This window comes from Lepus europaeus, chromosome 10 (assembly GCF_033115175.1).
Source record: "Lepus europaeus isolate LE1 chromosome 10, mLepTim1.pri, whole genome shotgun sequence".
NCBI classification, from domain to species: domain Eukaryota; kingdom Metazoa; phylum Chordata; class Mammalia; order Lagomorpha; family Leporidae; genus Lepus; species Lepus europaeus.
This window is the reverse complement of record NC_084836.1, coordinates 50,675,392-50,689,958: the sequence shown is the minus strand read 5'-3', so window position 1 is coordinate 50,689,958 and position 14,567 is coordinate 50,675,392. Positions and strand designations below refer to the sequence as shown.

The 14,567-nt window shown below is 38.3% G+C and overlaps 1 protein-coding gene across 4 annotated transcripts in view; it reads left to right on the top strand.

Moving 5' to 3' along the window:
* CNOT2 (CCR4-NOT transcription complex subunit 2) overlaps positions 1-14,567 on the top strand; it is a 121,453-nt gene that overhangs the window by 56,515 nt on the left and 50,371 nt on the right. The gene's annotated exons all lie outside the window — the stretch shown is intronic.

Genomic DNA, 14,567 nt, shown 5'->3' with positions numbered 1-14,567 from the left:
AAAGCTTCTCAGTCCAGTGTGAGCTCTGGGAGTTTATTCTTCTGTTCCTTTCTGGTGGCTCTTCTCCCAGCCTCTGTGGTTTCCCTCCCCTGCATGTGCCCAGTACTGAGCTAAAGATTCTAGAGAACCCTTTCATAGCACTTACTCTAGGAGCTCCCCTGCTGGGTGCATGAGCCGCCCTTACTCCACCTGCCCTGAAGTATCCAGATTCTCTCAATTCACAGAGATCAGTGGGCTTCACATGAAAACCATTGCTTAATAAATTTTGTTCATGCTTAAGTCATCTTAGGTGGGAGAGGGGAGGATTATTATTACTTGGTTGCATGTGGAAGTCTTGTGTTTCAATTTTTAAAAATTATATTTGAGAGGCTGACGCTGTGGCATAGTGGGTAAAGCTGCCACCTGCAGTGCCGGCATCCCATATGGGCGCCAGTTCAAGTCCTGGCTGCTCCACTTCCAATCCAGCTCTTTGCTATAGCCTGGGAAAGCAGTAGAAGATGGCCCAAGTCCTTGGGCCCCTGTACCCATGTGCGAGATCCAGAAGAAGCTACCTGGTTCCTGGTTTTAGTTTGGCCCAGCTCTGGCCATTGTAGCCATCTGGAGAGAACCAGGGGATGGAAGACACCTCTCTCTCCACACGTTCCCCCTTCCTCTGCCTTTGCCTCTCTGTAACTCTGCCTTTCAATAAATAAATAAATCTGAAAATGATTATATTTGATTCAAAAGATTGGTGAGAATCATTCCTGATAAAGAGAATCAGTTTTTTGTGTCAATATTCCATCAAAGTTTGGATGCTTTCTGTTGTATATTACATAATGTGTAGCACCCCCAAATAGCAGACTTTATCTCAGCATTTAAGGTCATTTGGAAAGAAGCAAAAAGTAATACAGATTAGCAAGTAAAATGCAATTTGTATTTAAAGTCATCAAAGCTTTTATTCTGTTTAACTTAAAGCAAAAAATTGGACCATTTTCCTTGAATTCTTTCTGTCAACATTCTTTAGAATCTAATAGACATGTAAGTATAGTGGACATTCATCTTCTCATCTAAAGTAGTTGTTTTACAGATTAATATTCCTTACAAAAAACCTGGACTGTATAGCGCTGAATAGTGTATTTATTATCTTCAGTCTGGCATGGTAAACTAAAAATGGCATAATAAATATACTAATGAAAACAGGGCGTTACTTTTTTAAGGGAAAAGAAAAGTAAATGCCTGTGTAATTTAGAACTAGAAATGCCAGGAGAGAGCGCTTAGGAAATTTTAAATTCATTCCTTTCTACCAGAATAAATGCACTATTTGATAAAGCTAAAAGGATGTGGTTGTTAGAGTGAAGAACCTCATTTTTGAGCCATTCATTATTCTTCAGCTTCTAGGGTATCACTTTGGTCCACTTAGAATCTTTGAGACCATGTTCATGTTTAACAGTGACGTATTTAAAAGAGGATTTATCGCGTGAAAACATCTCAGTGAATAAATGTAGAAAGAATGAAGGGAATAGAAAATCATGATTAGAACAGCACAGCAATAGTTGGTACAGATGAGCGAAGTGATTAGTGGTGAAAATTTGAGGATAGATACTCGCATTCTCTCCAGACTTTTCTAAAACACTTATTATTTTAAAGGGAAAGTAGTTTTCAGTGGAGAAAACTTATAGATGAGCCACCTAAACCAAGATGAAAGTGCACATCACCTTTTCACAAGATGCTAATATCATACATACCCATAAATTGCAGTGTATGCATCATACTTGTATATGATGAGAAGGGCACATGTTAAAATGTGTAACTTCAGTCTAGTTATGAGAAAACATCAGATTCTAATTGTGACGCATTCTCAGTGTGTTTGACGTGAGAGCCCACGTGAAAGACAAGGAAATACTGGGGTAAAGTCTCAGATTGGAGAGGACTAAGAAAATGTAAAAAAATAAATGTAATGGGTTAGGGCAAAGAGTTTTGTAATTTTGAGTGTCATGAGCATCTTCACTAAGAGATGATTGGATGCCAGAAGCAGGTAAAGTAGGAAGGCATGTGAATATCTGTGGATATTCTGGAGGATGAAATTTCCAAGCCCTGGGGACAGGAGTATGCGGATGTGTTTGAGGAACCACAGCAAGGAGGCCAGTTTTGCTGGAGCACAATAAGGGAGAATGGTAACAAAGGAAATTGGAGGTGACAAAAATGATTAAGGTCTTGGAGACTTAATAATGGTGCAAGAAGCCATTGTGAATGTCTTTTCAAGTCTATTCCTTTTGATTTGTGAAGTCCCTTTATATATGAGTATATGAAATATATGAGTATAAAATATAGCATCTACAGATGCTTCCTGAATGTTTATTGGATTAATTTGTATAGCAAGATATTTGGAAGTATTTTAAATAGGTCCTTTGCCCCTGGGTGAATGAATACTTTAATTTGTTTTATATAATTTAATATTCTGATACTCTTGTATATTTTTATAAAGGTTATAATTTGTCACTTTCAATATCTGTCCTATTAAATATTGTGCTGAATTAACTTAAATAGTTACTGGTTTTAGTATTCGTAAGAAAATTGCTTGTTTTTCTCTGAGTCAATTTTTACTATTTTTTTTTTTTGAAGATTTATTTGTTTATTTGAAAGACAGAGTTACAGAAAGAGGGAAAGACAGAGATATCTTCCATCTGCTGGTTCACTCCCCAAATGGCCCAATGGCCAGAGCTGGGCTGATCCAAAGCCTAGAACCAGGAGCTTCATCTGGTTCTCCCATGCAGGTGCAGAGGCCCACGCACTTGGGCCGTCTTCCACTGCTTTCCCAGGCCATGGCAGAGAGCTGGATCAAAGTGGAGCAGCCAGGACTCAAACCGGTGCCCATATGGGATGCCAGAGCCACAGGCAGAGGCTGAACTTACTATGCCTCAGTGCCGGCCCCTCAGTTTTCATGTTTATGTTGCCAAACAAGGTTTCACATTTTTTTTAAAGTAAATAAATCTCATATTTTAATTAAGCGCCAAATTCAGAATATTTTGTTTAAAAATCTTTCTTCAAATTTTTATCATCTACTCTGATTACTTTCCAAGTTATTGTGCTGGAGGAGTCTTTGTTTTTGTCAGCATGGAACACTTAAGAAATACACTTGCACCAAAGTTATCTAGTTTTCAAAAGCTCACTGGCACACTTTGAGGAATTTAAGTGTATCTATGGTGCAACTTTAGAGCCTTAGATATAATGTTGAGGACTCAGCAGAGCAAGAGAGTACAGAAAAGACAGAGTGTTTAAATATATTGTCTTACACATTTTCATGATGGTCAGGTAAGCTCTTTTGTTGTATTTTCTGGAAAAGTATGCACATTTATGGGGAGCTCTGCCTTGTTTTTTTTGTTTTGTTTTTGTTTTTTTTTTTTTTGATTAGTAGTTTGAATCATTCTGAAAGATGATTCTGGGGTTGGGGAATAATAAAGAGGTGAACAGGGAGTCATAATGTTGAAACTGGATATTCAGATCTTTATAGCATGATTTCCTTATTTTTCAAAGAGCAGAAGAATTCCATCGTTTATCATGTTCTGGTTGGACTCCTTTCTTATCGTTTGCTGGAGTTTGAACTTCAGAGCTATGGTGTCAACCCTGCTGTAATATCTCAGGGGAGCTCCTAGTGTGGGGCTGGTGCCATGGCTCACCCTCCAACCTTTCCTTCTTCACTTCAGCCTCCTGCTCTGAGCTTTCCAATTCCCAGAGTAGCAAATGTTGAAAGAAGTTGCACAGGTAAGTATGTGGTGGGAAAAGCTGGGGGAAAACAATGGTACTGTCATCAGTATTTTGAGGGTGGATGTTGGGCCATTACACCAGTGAATCATTTTGTTAGATTAGGAATACAGTGTTCCTTTATTTTTCTCATAAATTATTAAATTAAAAATTTCAGTGTTCTAAAAAAATAGTTTTAACTTTTGTTAATTAGGTAGGAAACAAGGAAAACCTTAAGCTGAATAAACTTTTAATATACAAATAAGGTTCTTAGATTTTAAAATTTTTAAAATATATAACAAATCTACTTCTGAGTGCTGTAATTGTACATATTTTGGGGTACATAGATGATCTGATACATGAATTCCATGTTTGATCACATCAGATTAGTTAAAAACTTCTGTTTTCCACAGTTTATAGCAAGACCAAAAAACCCATGTTCAGAAAGAAGCTAAGGAAAAAATATGTTCAAGAAAACTGAAATCCATAGCCTACAATTTTGCAATATGAACGTGGTTTCAGGTGGCAAGTTTTAGTTTTTCTTTTAGTGGTTTTAAATGTCTTTTCTCTATCTTGAGGTTTTAGGTAGATAGCTGTGTTTTAATCTCTACAGGAATAGAAGCTTCAGATATCATTTTTATTTGAAGTCTTAACAGGAGGACTGGAACATTTCTACCAGTCTCTAAATTTGAGGCTAACAAAAATAAGTATAGATAGAAGCAGTGCAGGAACAATATCTAGCTTAGTTTCACAAATATTTATTCAGTGAAAGAATACATTAAAGTGTGTGCGTGTGTGTGTGTGTGTGTGTGAGAGAGAGAGAGAGAGAGAGATCAATACTGTTGGCGTTTTCTGTCTACTTTGCACTGAAAATCATGTTCTAACATTAGAGTTTTTTTTTTAAAGCTTGCTTTTTAGAAATAATATTGTAGGAATGTAGCCCTTGAGTCTTCTTAATGGTTAGTACCTTTTCAGGCTCTTGCTTTCTGAAAAGCTTTCAAAAATTCTTTACTTTAGTTCTCCCAGATGTAATTCACATTCATGTGATTTGTTTATTCTTTTGTGCTTAACAAGCAAATTAAATTAAACCCAGGAAAAACAGACTTCTTTTTTATTTGCTTATTTTTATTTGAAAGGTAGAGAGAGAACTTCTATCTGCTGGTTTACTCCCCAAATGCCCAAGACATCTGTGGGGCTGGGCCAGAGCAAAGCCAGGAACCAGAATCCAGGTCTTCCTCCTGAGTGTGAGGGACCCAAGTACTTGAACCATCACCTGCTGCCTTCCAGAGTGTGCATCAGCAGAAAGCTGGACTCAGAGGCAGAACTGGGATGTGAACCCAGACACTCCCGTTTGGAGTGTAGCATCGTGACTACTCTGCCACATGCTTGCCCTGAAAAATAGACTCTTTGTTATGGCCTATGATTGTTGGCATTTCTTCAGAGAAAGTGTCTGAAACTTAGAGATTGGGACACCCAAGTATTCGACATTTCAGATCTCAAAATGAGTCTTGAAAATACGGAGTCATCAGCAGTTTTAACTTCTCCTCTTCAAGTTGTAGTTTTTAATTTACTGAGAGCCTTGTAGAAATACATAACCTGCAGCAAAGGAGATCATAGATTCAATTTTTTTGTCAGGATATATTCATAATCCCTTCCTCCATTTTATATTGGGCTGATTCTTCTCCCTTTTCTTTTATGGATTACTTTAAAATACTCAATCTCATTAGAATTTTTTCTTTATGGCCAGAAGATTTGTTTTGTATCCTAAAGTTAGAGATTTTTCTACTGTTGTGTGTCCCTCCATCTACATTTTGTAATTTTATGTCATACTATTAAAGGACAAAGTACTACTTTTAGGTTTTATTGTGTGAGTTCTCAGTCTAACTTCTCATTGTTTTTAAGAGGAAACAGTATATTTGGTTCCTTAGTTGATACATGATTGTGCACCTAATTTTTATGGATTAGCACTCTTGGAATTAAAGAATTTTGGTTTTAGGATGATGCACTTACCTTTTAAAGCTGATATGTTGACAGTTCAGATTTGAATCTGGACAAAGCATTTTGGTATGGGAAGTTTTACGATTTTGGAAAACCATCAAAGTGTTGATTCAGGTTGAAGCATGTACAATGCACTGACTCTAGAACAAAGTCAAACTAACAAGAATGCTTACAGCATTTTCGTAATGATCTTTAGTGAGTTTTTAGAGGGGTGCTGGACATGGTTTTGGGGAATATTTGAAAAAAACAGCTTAAGTACCAGATACTGGTGAATTGTTTTTGAATTAGGAAAAGTGTGATGGTTCTCTTTCTCTCTGTGTGTTTGTTTCTATGTCTCTCTTTTACATACCCACAACTGTTCCCCCCCATCTTTCTCTCAGCTATAGAGAACCTTACTTATTTTGTATGAGCCTCCAAAAATATACAGAAATACATCAAATATTTCTGTAACTCTTGAAAAGGATTTGATTTCAAGATACTTATGTACTGTCCAAAATAAACTTAAACCCTCCCTTTTTGGATTCATCTTTTGCAGATTAATGAACTATTCCTTACCACTTGTCATTGGAAATATCAACCCCACACCCTACAGTATTCTAGAACTTGGGAAGACTTTGAGTAATAGGTTTCTTAGGAGACAGCATCTTTTTTTTGGTCCATTGTATGTGCTTTTTTTCTCCTTTTAGTCCCTTTCCTTTTTAGTGTTTTTCAAGAATTAAATAAAGATTATTTATAATATTTGTGGAGTAGGATAGGCAGCTGAAAATGCTATTACCAAAGCATATTGCTAAAATAAGAATTCCTTAGATTATACATATTTCTGTCAAATACATTATTTGATATAGGAATATTTTAGGTACATAGAATTTGGGCAGTTTCTTGATGAGATTTGACCTATTATATTTTCCCTCCAAAGTGCAATTATAAAATATCAAATTATCTTCAAGTAGGGCTCTTCATGATTGGTTTCAAATGTTGACTGTCTCTTGATAAAAGCAGATAAGTGTTGATGGTAATTTACTCTGAATTTTATTAATTTTTACTTTATGGAAGAAGTTATGTATGTTAAGTGTTTAACAAATACAGAATTGAGAGAGGGAAGTAAGAAGTTAAATTCTGTATTCAGCAATCAGAATAAACAACTAAAATCTCTTAATAAAACAGGAACAATTTTGGTCCTCCCTCTTAAGCACTGCAGTTAGCACTGTACCCTTTGTAACACAGTGTGGGTACAAATGCTGTAGTTAGGAAATTTGGTGCCTCTGAAGCAGTGAAAAGTCTTAATACAGATGTTTTTAATGTTAAATAATTTTGTAAGACATCTATATTAACATGTTAGCACTAAAACTTGCTACATTAGAGATAATAAGAAAAGGTTTTTATTAGAGATTAGTTTTTGGTTTAATCTAGGTTTTTTTCCCCAAATATTTATTTTTTATTTGAAAGTCTGAGTTAGAGGGAGAGACAGAGAATTGATTTTCCGTTTTCTGGTTTCCTCTCCAATGGCTGCAATGGCCGGCGCTGGGCCAGGCCAAAGCCAAAAGCCAGGAGTCAGGATCCTCTTTCAGGTCTCCCACGTGGGTAGCAGGGACCCAAGCACTTTAGCCATCTTCTGCTGCTTTTTCCAGGCCATTAGCAGGGAGCTGGATCAGAAGTGGAGCAGCTGGGACTCAAATCGGTGCCCATATGGGATGCTAGTGTTGCAGGTGGAAGCTTAACTCGCTATGCCACAATGTTGGCCCCTTAACCTAGTTTTAGATGTATTCTATGTAATGGTGCTGCATTGTCTACATTAGTATATTTATAATGAAATTAGAGTATGGTTATAATCATTTCTGGTTTCTTAAGTGATTAAAATTATGTTCACTGTATGTAGAAAGCATTAATGTTCATTTGAAATATGGAAACAGGGTGTATATAATTTTTGTGTTCATTCCTACTGATTTGAAGCTGTACTTGTATAATAATTTCTTAATTGATAGTATTCTTTTTTTTTAAAAGATTTATTTTATTTATTTGAAAGAGTTACAGAGAGAGGTCAAGACAGACAGAGAGGTCTTCCATCCGCTGGTTCACTCCCCAGATGACCGCAATGGCCAGAGCTGCGCTGATCTGAAGCCAGGAGCCAGGAGTTTCTTCCAGGTCTCCCATGTGGGTGCAGGGGCCCAAGGACTTGGGCCATCCTCTACTGCTTTCCCAGGCCATAGCAAAGAGCTGGATCGGAAGAGGAGCAGCCCGGACTCGAACTGGCGCCCATATGGGATGCCGGCGCCGCAGACCAGGGCGTTAACCCGCTGTGCCACAGCACCTGCCCCAATGGATAGTATTCTTTTAAGCATAATTTTGTCCTAAAATTAATGTAACCTCTAAAGTATCACTATTGTAGACACCAGTTTTTGTCTTGTCATAGTTCAGTCTCCTTTTTCTGTAAAGTTATCTTTTGTTGGCATGCAACAAATGTTTGATTGCTCGGCACAAGTAACCTTTTTCCTCTTCTTCTACCTCTTCTCCCTCTTCCTCTTTACTGCTTTTCCCTTTAGAGGTCAGAAAGAAAACACACATTAAACAATAAGTTGTATGTTTGAAAGTCGGTGTATTATAGTGATTAAAAGGAAGGACCCCAGCAGATTGGGTTCAAAACCTGTCCGTACATTTATCAGCTATGTAACCTGGAGTATCTTCCCTGGATTCCCAGGTTTTTCAGCTACAAAATAAGGATAGTGAATCTTCTTACCTCATAGCACCATTATGGTGACTATATAAATAAACATTTTAAAGCATTTAGAGCTTTGTTTGGCACATAGTAAGTGGCAATGAAAGTAGTTTATTATAATTATCAAAATTTTCTATCACTTCACTAAGGACATGAAGAATACCTGATTTTTTTTTTAAAGATTCATTTTATTTATTTGAAAGGCACAGAGTTATAGAGAGAGGTAGAGACAGAGAGAGAGGTCTTCCATCCGCTGGTTCACTCCCCAAATGGCTGCAATGGCCAGAGCTGGGCAAATCTGAAGCCAAGAGCTTCTTCCTGGTCTCTCACGTAGGTGCAGAGCTCCAAGGACTTGGGCCATCGTCCTCCGCTTTCCCAGGTGCATTAGCAGAGTGCTGGATTAGATGTGGAGCAGCTGGGACTCGAACTGGTGCCAATATGTGATGCCAGCACTGCAGACCAGGACTTTAACCCCACTGTACCACAGCACTGGCCCCATTATCAAATATTTTCTATGGCTATGTAAAATAGGAATCTTGGCCTAGTGTGAAAGTTTCAAAGACTGATGAGAGAAAGGACATTTTTTTTTGGTTTGTTTGTTTGTTTTGACAGGCAGAGTGGACAGTAGAGGGAGACAGAGAGAAAGGTCTTCCTTTTTGCCGTTGGTTCACCCTCCAGTGGCCGCCGCCGTAGGCACCCTGTGGCTGGCGCACCGCGCTGTTCCGATGGCAGGAGCCAGGTGCTTCTCCTGGTCTCCCATGGGGTGCAGGGCCCAAGCACTTGGGCCATCCTCCACTGCACTCCTGGGCCACAGCAGAGAGCTGGCCTGGAAGAGGGGCAACCGGGACAGGATCGGTGCCCCGACCGGGACTAGAACCCAGTGTGCCGGCGCCGCAAGGCGGAGGATTAGCCTACTGAGCCGCAGCGCCGGCCGAGAGAAAGGACATTTTAAGTAAAGGTATCAATATATTCAAAGACCCTGAGGTGAGAAAGAGCTTGTGTTTGAGTAACTGAAGATGTAGCAAGAGTTTAATGGTGTCAGAGACCTGTGGCAAGAGAAGATCATAAAGGTCACATAGGACCTTGTAAAACCTGATTGATTTGAGAGTGCTGTTGAGGAATTTTCATAAGAAGGGCCAGGAAGATAAGAAATTTTTACTTTAAAAAATCATTTTGGGGGGCTGGCGCTCTGGTGTAGCTGGTAAAGCTGCTACCTGCAGTGCCAGCATCCCATATGGGCACTGGTTTGAGTCTCAGCAGCTCCACTTCCAATCCAGCTCTGCTGTGGCCTGGGAAAGCAGAAGATGGCCCAAGTTCTTGGGCCCCTGCACCTGCATAGGAGATGCAGAAGAAGTTCCTGGCTCCTGGCTTCAGGTTGGTGCAGCTCCGGCTGTTGCGGCCAAGTGGTGAGGGAACCAGCAGATGGAATACCTCTCTCTCTGCCTCTCCTCTCTCTGTGTAACTCTGACTTTCAAATAAAATAAATGAATAAAAATAATCACTTTGGGGCTGGACTGTGGCATAGGTGGGGTAAAACCACCACCTGTGGTGCCGGCATCCCATCTGGGCACCAGTTGGAGTCCTAGCTGCTCCACTTCTGATCCAGCTCTCGTCTATGTCCTGGGAAAGCAGTAGAAGATGGCCCAAGTCCTTCGGCCCCTGCACTCACATGGGATACCCGGAAGTAGCTCCTGGCTTTGGATTGGCTCAGCTCTGGCCGTTACGGCCATCTGGGGAGATGGCCATCTGGGGAATCAGTGGATGGAAAACCTCTCTCTCTCTCTCTCTCTCCCTCTGCCTCTTTGTAACTCTACCTTTCGAATAAATAAAAATAAATCTTTAAAAAAGAATCACTTTGAATGATGTAGGAGGATAATTTGAAGATAATAAGAATACATTAATAAAGACTTGCCTGGAAATTTATTAGAGTGGCTTGTGCTAGGAAATTATAGTAGAATGGAATGATATTTGTTGGTGGGCATAAAGTTTGATCAGCTTGGATTTTAATTTTTGGAGATTGCAGGGGTTACTGATAGTTTTTTTCCCCCAGAAATTACTATGAATAGGAATAACTGAATAACCAAAGATGAAGCAGAGGCCTAGAGTTTGTTTTGGATTTTAAGGTAATTACTGCTGGAAAGTTGTGTTGAGGTCATGATCTCAGGAATCTTGAGCTGTATCCTCTGTGTAGATGCTTACTAGAGGTTTGAGAACAGAGACTATCAAGATAGTGTGTGTGGTTAGTAATATGGACTCCATAATAAACTGTTAGTTGAGTCAAGTCTGACTTAGTTTATCACCTAGATTTTTTAAACCTGGTTTGCCTTATTCTACTCTTGCCCTCTTAACCTGGTACTGAAGGTCCTGCCAGCTCATTTATCGTTTTCCTTCCCGATACCCTCTGTTGACCGTACTGAAAATTCTGTTGTTTCCTGTGCCGTCTCCCACTTCTGAGCGCTTGATTGTGCTTACTCTTATGCCAGTATTTGTTTTCTTCACCCATCCCATTCCTACTTTTTTTTTTTTTTAAGATTTATTTATTTATTTGAAAGAGTTACACAGAGAGAGGAGAGGCAGAGAGAGAGAGAGAGAGGTCTTCCATCTGCTGGTTCATTCCCCAAATGGCCTCAATGGCTGGAGCTGTGCCGATCTGAAGCCAGAAGCCAAGAGCTTCTTCCAGGTCTCCTGTGTGGGTGCAAGGGCCCAACTTGGGCCATCCTCTACTACTCTCCCAGACCATAGCAGAGAGCTGGATCGGAAGTGGAGCAGCCAGGTCTTGAACCAGCGCCCACAGGGGATGCTGGCGCTTCAGGCCAGGGCTGGCCTCCCAACTTTTTTTTTTTTTTTTTTTAATCAAAGCTTTGTCCACTCATTACTATTTTGACAACACAACCTTTCAGTCTGTTTGGCTCAAAGTTAGATATTCTCTTATTTGTATTCTCAAGGTACCTGATCAGATTTTCATATTAGAATTATTTGTAGGTTTGTCTCTTAGTTTGACTGTGAGCATCAAGATTGGAGCTATTACTTCTTCAGCTTTTGTTTTCATTAGCACAATCTTTGGTATAATTCATGTAGTAAGTCTTCAGCAATGTTTGTTGAAATGTGAAAGGAGACCAGTTAAGAGGCTAAAAAAAAAATTGGTGCAGTGTTTAAGCTGAGAATAGGAAGAATGGCAAAAGCAGACAGTTGTGAACGCTGCTCTGAGGAAAGGATGAACTTTAGGGATGTACAGAACAAAGTTGGAGAAAGTCACTCAACAATTTAGTTGTAAGTATTCCTTACTTTAAGTTATACTTCTCAGGTGGACATACCTAGCAGCACTTTAAAATAGGCTGGTAGAATTTTGAGTTAAAATGAAGATTGATTCCGAGATTAATTTGTATTTGTTGTCAGGAAAGGACCATTCTGCCATGGTATAGGTCCCTCTTCCCAGCATTATAGACAATAAAAGGTTTCAGGTTAAGTTCCTCACCAGGGGCCTTGCTGAAGGACATTTGTGTAAGATTAAATGTCTATCTTGCCTTGGACATGGTCTGAATCTATTTTTCACCATTCTTATCTTTCTGTGTATATTCAAGTTATACTTATCAAGTGTCCTAGTTTTGTTCCCTTGACCATTTCAGAAGCTTCAGGCTTTGCCTCTTGTTTCTTCTGATTTTTCTTCCTCTTGTTTTCTGCCTGATTGCCATTCATCCCACCTGCATCAGGACCACTTTTGCAGGCTTCTCTGAGATTTTTGGTTGGATTATCACAAGTTTGGGGCTTCTGAAAATTTCTTTTCTGTAATTACTCTGGTTTACCATGTTGGCTTTGAAATACTGTATTTAAATACTGAGGTTGTCATATGTTAAGAATTTATAACTAGTCCAAACTAAAGAAAGAAGGTGAGTATGTTGGGAAAAAGCCCTCCAACTTTGTTCTTCCATCCTGCATCCAGTCATAATTCTCTGTGTGCTACTTTTCGAGACCAGTTTTTTTGGGGAGTCAATCTGATAGAGAAGATTATTTTTTATAAGTACTTTTTAGAATGTGTTACTTAGTTCAGTGGAATCAAAAGAAAAAGTATTTTGATTAAGTGTTTTAGATCTGTGTTCAAAGAAGTTTAAGAAACTTTGGAACATAGGTTTAGTTTTCCTTTGTAAAAATCTCAATTTGTGCTTCTTGTTGGAATCTGTTGTGAGAGTTGAGAGAAGCTGATCAGTTAATAAAGCAGATGAAAACCTTTGAAATGTTTACTTGAAAAAAGAGAAAATAATACATATCCCTTATCAAATTGACTTTAATATACAAGGAGTCTTGAAAAAGTTTATTGAAAGTTGTATCATGAAGATTATAGAGTTTCACAAAAATTTTTGTAGCAGAATAAACAACTTTTATTTCCAATTTTCCATGGACTGTTTGAAGTTCCCAGATACATGGTATATAGTAATTTTAATATAGTAACCATATATCCTCTAAGTTGATTTCTAGGTACTTGACCTTATTCTCTTCCCCTGGGGAAAACGTGATACGTTACCCTTTTGTATCCCACATCCATCCTTCCAGCCTTTCTTTCATATCAGCTCTTTTCAAAGTATTCCTTTAATCCAACACTGCTTACTACCTCTGCTGCTACCAGTGCCATGCAAACCACTGTCATCTGTCACTAGCCCTTTATGCCATTTTCCTGCTTCTCTTATCCCCTCTTCAGAATGTTCCTTACAGACTTACTAGAATCATTTTTAAAAAATACATACCAAATTCTGGGTATTTGGTGTAGCAGTTAAGATGCTGCGTGGGATGCCCACAGCCCATGTTGGAGTGTGTGGGTTTGAGTCCTGATTCCAGCTTCCTGCTGTTATGTGCCCTAAAAGGCAGGGGTGATGGCTGAAGTAGTTGAGGCATCCTATTCCCTTTAAAATTAAATTAGTCTATAGCTTTATGAAAAACTTGCCTTGTCATATTTTTCTTCTGACTTTGTCATTGTTCAGAACTTTATGTTGTCCCAGTAACCATCCCTAGACTGGGGCTTATATTTAGAGAGTATAGTATGCTGAAGTCGTACCAAAATAATGAGTATACTCATGATGGAATTTCTGTGTTGAAGTGCACAAAGCAAAATGAAGTGCTGCATGTTTGCTGCCCTCTCCCTTCAACACACAGTGAGTCTTGAAAAAATCTTGTATTGATAGAAGCCGAACAAGTCTGTATTTTCTTTTACTAGAGGCATTCCATGTAGTTACTTTTACTTTCAAAACAGACCTCTTTGAACTATATTAAGCTTTAAGCTTTTAAATCTATATAGTTTTAGTTTTTGAATCTAGCAGTCTATAATTTATTTTGATGAAAAATATTATACAAATGTTGTCAGAAGAAGAGTTCACTTTGTATTCATTTGAGTTTTTTTATGTGTGTGAAATTTGGTAAGAGATACCCTGGTGTTCACCTGAAATTTTATTGAATTATGTATACTTTCATGTTATTTTTCCATGTTTATTCTTTCTTAGAATTAGAGTTTAATATTAAAGGTCCTATTGAAGAGAATCAAACGTATTCTTAACTTTTACAAAGCAAAACTTCTACAATCTCTTTTATATCAAATTTTTATTTGTAAACTATATCTTTTTTACCCGGGTTTCTTTTCTGAAAATATAAACTCACCAAAGAATATTGTTTTGAATCCTTGTTGGGGACACTTAATAAGTTGTTGGATAGGAATATGGGATCATAGTCTGAAATTTCACTGAGTATTGCAGCGTGGCTTTCATGAGATTTATTAGGGAATTCACTGTCCAAAGAAGATTAAGTGCCTACCTATAGGTTGCTTTAAAAAATATCTTTCTATATTTCGAACATAAAGAGGTTTCTAGTCCAAAAACTTAACAGCAGCAAAGAAATGATGAAGGTGTCCTTAGACTGTTGCTTATATTTAACCGAATACCATTTTGTCAGACCTCATTAGGAAGCGTATTTAAAGAGTTTCCTACAAATCAGCAGAATTTAAGAAATAAAGCAGTTATTAAATAGCATGCACTTAGAATTTGGCCTTCGTAATCTGCAACTTATCGGTTCACCACTTTCGTAGTGACCGGTGTTTTGTTTTGCAATAAAAAATAGAGGATATTGTTCAATTCTTGTTTACAATTTAAGAAAA